Source organism: Corvus hawaiiensis, chromosome 5, assembly GCF_020740725.1.
Source record: "Corvus hawaiiensis isolate bCorHaw1 chromosome 5, bCorHaw1.pri.cur, whole genome shotgun sequence".
NCBI classification, from domain to species: Eukaryota; Metazoa; Chordata; class Aves; order Passeriformes; family Corvidae; genus Corvus; species Corvus hawaiiensis.
This window is the reverse complement of record NC_063217.1, coordinates 11,258,109-11,265,269: the sequence shown is the minus strand read 5'-3', so window position 1 is coordinate 11,265,269 and position 7,161 is coordinate 11,258,109.

Genomic DNA, 7,161 nt, shown 5'->3' with positions numbered 1-7,161 from the left:
CACACCCCCCAAATACAGGTTATTCATTTTTAAATTCATAACCAGGAAAATGCTCAGGAGTTTTAAAAATTGAGGTTGGAAAGACTCCTAAAACCACCTTTCTTCAGCAATCTTTCTTTGGACTGATTGTTTAATTAGAAAAATTTGATGAGAAAAGCATCGTATACTCCAGGCAAGCACCATTTTTATGGTAAATCCCCTAACTCTTTCCAAGTTTAATTGAACAACTCGTCCTTTCGTGAATTAAACAGAAGAAAGGTTTCTTCATAAATTTTAACTTTTAGGTTTGATTTCTAGAATTAATTCTATATTTGTTTCTGTAATTAATTCTACAGTTCTGTTTCAGTCTTCCAATCCCCATTCCTCTTGGCACCCACTGTGCAGACCCTTTTAAAGAAAGATTGGCAGATATCCAGTGACATCCACACCATCCTTCCACAAAGCCAAGCCACCATAAAAAGATTCATAAAATCTGCAGGCCCCTGAACCTTGTTACTCTGCCAACAAGGAAAAAACCAGTCACATTAAATGGGATGGTATCAAGAAAATAAAAAAAATAGGGAAGAGATGGAAAACAGAAGGAGGTTGATTTTGGGATGTTGTAGAAAGTATGCATAGTTATATACTGAATACAGAGTGATACCAATAATGATAACACAAAGGGAGCAAGTTGGATTAATACATTGAATCTGCACTTCTGAAAGAGTAACTAATTTACAAAAAGTCTTTCTTACTTGCTGAATAGAATTTAATATAACACAGTTAGTATAGCTCTATTCACGGTGTATCCTCATCTTGGCAAGATTCTCTAATCTTGCCAATCCTTCCAAGAGATAATACATGCCATCTGGAGGAAATGTTTCTATTTCCCCCACCCTCCCATCTGTTATATATTTCTCTTTGATTCCCCCACCCTCAGCACTTTATCTTCTGATCATCTCTAGACCTCAGACTCTAGCTGTACAACCATTTTCACTTTCAGTCTCACTGAATTTCTCTTTGGGTTTTGCCTTGCGGTTTTATCACACTACTGAAACTACTGGTCTGCAATAGTCTCCAGCTGAATCCGTCTTCGTCTCTAATCCCAATCCATCTCTTTATTTCTTTTATCTTGAAATTCTGAGTGGGCTTCCTGAACTCATTTAAGGACTTCTGCTATCCAATCATATACTCTTTAATCAGACTGATTGTCTGCATTATGGTGACACAATCAGAAATAAAGTAGGAAGGGAGTTCAAGATTCTACCTATCCAAGACAGGATCTGTTCTTTCTAGAGTAATTTCTGAACAATAACTACGTAAGCTTTCTTATAAACAAGGTCTTTAAAAACAGAGATTCCACATATTGTCCACAAACTCAGTTCCAGTCCTTTGCTATCTTTATATTTGAAAATACCAGTCCCTTTATACTGAAGACGATCTTTGTAATACCAGCCCTAAAGTTCCCTAGGAGCATTTTGAGTCTTTTTTTTCCTCAAGCTACCACAGTGAACACAAATAACAGCTTGTTACTCTCTTTCAGCAACCTTTTACATATTTGAATACTCTTATCATGCCCCTTTTCTGTTTTTTTTTGCCCTAGACCAAACAATTTCAGGTCTTTAAAGCTTAGCTTTAAGTCATATTTAGAAAGCTCTAATGATGTTACACTCTTGTGGATTCTCTCCAACTGATTCATGTACTACTTTTTAAGCAGTAAATGCAAATCTGGGCACTGAATTCCAAATGAGACCTTACAAGCAGTGAGGAAAGAGGAAACATGAGGGGTGAGGTGGTGGGGTCTCTCGTAAGCTTGAAAACTTACATGGGGAAATGTACTGAGCCAGTCAGTCCCTGTTTCACTACCGGATTGCTCATTACTTGTGTCAAAGTGTAGCACTCTACAGTTGTTCTTACTGAATTGCATCTTATTTACTGGGAAAACTTCTCCATTTAAAGAAATAATTTTAAATTTCAATTTTTCTATTTTTTTGTCTTGCGCTCAGCTGCAGAAACCATACCAACAGGGCTGGACAAAAGATATGCTCCTATGGAAGCATCCAACATAATTTCTGATGGACTTTGAAAGACTGACGGCTATTTGGACAGCAGGATTTCAAGAAGTTGTGCATTTTGAAGTTTCACACAGATTGTAATTTCAATTTTTGCTTACAAAAATATTATCAAAGATTTTAGTAGTATCAGTATGTAGTTATATAACACCCACAGCTTTTTACACAGTCTACAAGACCTATTATTCTATTGTAGATGAAATTAGGCTTGTGAGACAAGGTACATTCTTAATCATAATGTCTGTTTATTACTTTATGGTCTTCTGAAGGCTAATAAGCTGACTTTATTTTCACTCTACTGTGAACTAACCTTCTAGGTTGATTCTGGCAGTTCATTAAGAGTGTCCTAAGGTGAAATGCAACCAAGTACAAAACATCTTAAAGTGACTCCTTTAACTCATTCTATATAAATTAATTCCTCTTTAATGCACTGTCCTTTTGGATGAGCAGGATGTTGCAGGATATGTATATTCACAGGGATACATCAGCTGAGATTAAGCTATTTGAAATTCTAGGCAGTTGTTCAACAGCAAAGCAGCACATGGAGCGGAAAGAAGAAAAATCCCATTTACATTTGTATGTTTTTTCCTCCGATTCACTGTAGCTATTTATGACTAGAATAAGGAGTTTCTATGACTCACAACCACTTCCATGTGACTGCTGGTTCCACAAATTCAAATCACACACACACAAATCTATGAGCTAGAGCAGATGCAGTGTGGGCCTGTCTTGTCTGAAGAACCCACAAAAGCGTGGTTTGACTTGAAGGAGATTCCTCTTTCTTTCAGATAGCCCTACACATACTGAACTGATAATAGCTGTTGTCACTGCTCTCTCTTTGGAGGCCAGCAGGAGGTAAGGATCAGTAGATCAGTATTTTTAGAGAACTACAGACTTTGGTATTCTGCTGAGCAGTGACTCTGCCTTAGCTCTGCCAAGCCCTCCCAAGCTCCCTCAGAAGCCACCTGAGCTTGCCCAGTGCAGCAACGTGAGGAGGCTGCAAAGCAGGAAACCTGCACCCCTAGGTGGGTTTGACCTTTCCTGTCTTTTTCCTCCTGCAAAAAACCAAAAGCTTCTAATACTATATAAGAAAACTGAATTTTGCAGTGTAGATAGAATATTTACCTACAACACAAAACCATCAAAGCCTAATCCTGCTCTTTATCACAAAGATCAGAGAATTGGAATTGTCTCCTACAGCTCAGGAAGAAAGCCTGAAATTTTACTCCTTGGATTTCATGTAGGAAAAAACCAAAGGAGTCTTTTCTTTCCTTCTTTCCTTCTCTGTTTTTCCCTCTTCAAACATATATTTTGACCTACCCTTGTCTCCTTTTAAACACCATCACACATCGAACAGCTCTTCAAAACACAAGTCATCTTGCTTTGTTCCTCTGGACACCTTTCATTTTTATGAATCAGTATTTTCCAATAAAAAAAGAAATTCTTATTGTGTTCCCAAACACCTGCTCAAATATACACTTATCTTTTGACTGCAGAATAACTTAACGATAAAATCTGAGATACAATTCCCCCTTCCACAACTAGAAAAAGCCTGTTAAGACGTGGCAAAATTTATAGCATATGATTTCTAGGCCAGTTCTGTTATTAACAGTCTCAATTTCCTCTCCTTAAACATACTAACACAAACTGTTCTTTTGGCTGGAAAGGGAGTGAAGAACAGAGCAGGCTGTGGCATTTCCTTCAGATCATCCTGTCTCTGTGCCAAAAGCCTACCTTTTTTCTCCTGTGCCAAATGCAATGAGTTCAGAATAGCTGAATACATGTTAGAGGAGAAAAAGCTCCGGATTTTTAAATTTGCTTTCAGTGTACTTTCAGAGCATTTATTGAATAGATGTTTGGATTCATTAACATTTCCAAAGATTATTTACTGGCATCAGTTTCAGCAGCACAAAAAAGAAAAATAACTTCTGCTTTTCAGTTACTATTAGGGGATGGAGGAAAGAGAAAGAAATTGTCCTTAAAAGTCTATTTCTAGGGCACAGCTTGCCTGGCTTATGAAGACAGCTGAGAAAGTTCTCACTTTGTTTGAACTGATGTGTTTGTGAAAGTCTTATTTCTCCTCCCACCTCTTCTTTTATTCTGCAGTGTCCAGTCTTGAAAACAAGCTGACAGATGTTCTCTTGGATCAGCTAGTGAGACTTGCAATGTCAGGAGTGCAAACAGACTTTAGCTGTTTAGTTCAGGAAATGAGATGAAAACAATCTGATAAATAAACAGTGTTTATTACTCCAGTTTAAAGTACACGTTGGATTTCTTTTCAAAATACTCCTATGAGGAACTGAGGATGAATATTAAACATGTGCTCTGAATTTATATTAATGGCAAGGTCAAAAGGTCTTTAACTTACACAATTTGTATAGTTAGGTTATAACAGCAGTGAGTGTTTCTAATCTTTAACCACACTAAAGAAACAACAAGAAATTTTAATTGCATAGAAATCCACTCCAAAGAAACTTATAAGACTTATGAATACACCAAGATGAATTAGAACAACAGGATTTAGGACCGTGTGTGAATTAGAATACTTTGCGACTTTAACTAAGAGACAAACAGAGATTTAAAGAGCTGCCACATAATCACCCAGTATGGATTGGGACAAGACAGAGTGGAAAATATTCTTCTGTTCAAGCAATTAAGTATGTATTCTAATGGTTATGGGCCCATAAATTTAGATTTAGATATCATTTAAATGGCACTTCCTTTATCAGCAGCATCTAGATCCCCAGAACAACATTAAAGCATCATTTAACTTTTAATTCTGTGTAGTGTCATGTGCCATCCTATTTCTCTGCCACAGCTATGTGGTCTATACAGTACAGAAGAGCCCAGCATCCATGGCTCCATGGCACATATGCAGCCAGGCACAAGTAGGAACAGCCAGGGACCTGCCCTGCATGTATGCCAGGAGATGCAAACAAGCAAGCAGAAAAGGACAATTAACTTCGTAAAAAGGCAACAAGAACTTCTTTCCTATTGTGAAAAAGAAAATAAGAGGGTTTAGATTTCAGTAGGTGAATTTTGGAGCTAACTCCTGATATTCTTTTAAGGACATGGTGACTGCATGCTCTGCTGTCCTTTGGGACTTGCATAAAAACACTATTTGGCCCTCAAGAGAGAAAACAGAGATCCACTGAGTCACCAGTAACATTTGCTGCACTGCTTTGGATTTGTCTTGAGGCACCTCCCTTCCAGCTCTGCAGTAAAGCATCATTTCCACCAGACGGAGGTGATTCAGAACCCACGAAACGGTCATTTTTCCAAGCAGTGGAGGACTATTACGGAATGAGTTATCATTTAAACAGCTTTTAGTGCCACATTTGAATTCTGAGTGGATTCAAATTCTAGTGAAAGGTGTTCAACAAGTACCATTGAGCCAAGAAACTTTACTCACTGTACCCAAGAGGAACACACCCAATACTTGTTGTGACTTTCATTTTTATTCCTAACCTTACTCTCTGCATCACTCTCTTTTTGGAATAATGAGTTTTGGGGGGAGAAGTACCCCATACTATACCTATGCTTCTCTGAGAGAAATTATTTCATGTGTTATATTTTCACTACAAGACAGCAGTTAGCAGAAAACGCCTTTCAGATTTATTTATTTTATATTTTTAAGCCTAAATGAACAAGATGCAGACTGATAAGCCAATTAGGAAAGATTCTGTGAAATTCCTTACACTCCTCCTCAATGACAAACTCTCTCCAGCTGAGGTGGCTGTATTTATCTGTTGATATTTGCCCTGTTTTCCTATACTGTGTTTGAAGTCTCCAAGTGTGACTACAGAGATAACAATAGGAACCCAACGGAACTATGAAATAGTCTGTAGTCCAACACTAGTAACAGCAGTACTTCACAGATTATTTTGTATTTACTATTTACTACTTTGTAACTTGAAACATTTTTCCCAACCTCTTCATTGTAACTGATACTGTAAATAACAAAAATATTTACCTTACCTACATACAGTGCTCTTGTTTCCTTCTGATCCATGTTTCAGGCCAAACACTTTACACTTTTACTAGTCTCCTGTTCCCTTAAAGGGCAAGTTTATATCAAAACACTGATATTTTCCATATTTTAGATATTGCACTCTAAAGTCAATTAGTAAATCTTACCTTTTCAAAATGTGGCAAAATGTGTGCTACAGAAAAATCTTACGGTTTTCTTATCACAAGACATGCCATGTCTTTAGCTATCATGTAGACCTTTTTTTTGTCATAAATGAGACTGCTGCTGCGTGGAAAATCCAGTCTTGGACCAATTCTGCCCCTATAACAGAGGAGTAACAAAACACTAACTGTAGTGGGGGATTCTGGTTGCTGCCTACTGCATTCAAGAGGTCCTTAATTAGAAAACAGCACTGTGATTTCAACCTTTTTACTACCCTGTAGCCTGATGCAGCTGCTCACTAAATTGTGCCTAATTAAACCTAGTTCACAGGATCCCATCAGGAGAAGATCTGAAGTAGTACTTTGCAGGACTACATGAGTTTTATCCCTTGCATGAAAAAGAGGGAAAGGAGAACTGCAGGCAGAGGTCAAGGTTGGATGGGTCACGAGGCAAGTAAGACTTCCAAAGTTTGGTATAGTCTCTGGGTGAGCTATGTCAGAGCTCTTTTTTCTGAAGCCAGCTCAACCCATATGTGGGTTAATTAATTTGAAAGTTATTTCTAGTGAAAGTTATGATTACCTTAGAGCAAAAGTGAGTCCCTTCTTAATAAAGATGGCATGCACGGGCAAGATTCACTCTGCATGTTATGAAGACTGTGGGGGTGACTAATTGACAGAGCTCAACAGATGCACTCTTCCACCTGACAGTCTTACTGAATACATTGTGATTAATAACAGGTTAAAAAAAACCCCAAAGCTCAAATATTAAGGCTTTGGCAATAGTTTCAACTACTGTTATAGAGAAGCTGCCAAATCTTTTATTGAAGCAAATGATAGTGGGGAGCCCAGTAGATCCCCTTCGACACTTGGAAAATGTCTCGTACAACGTTCCACGATGCCACTTGCAGAACAAGTGGCTACAAGGACTATGTTTTGCTACTTGTGTCTCTGCTTCGTCTGTACCTGTAAAAGATTTGTG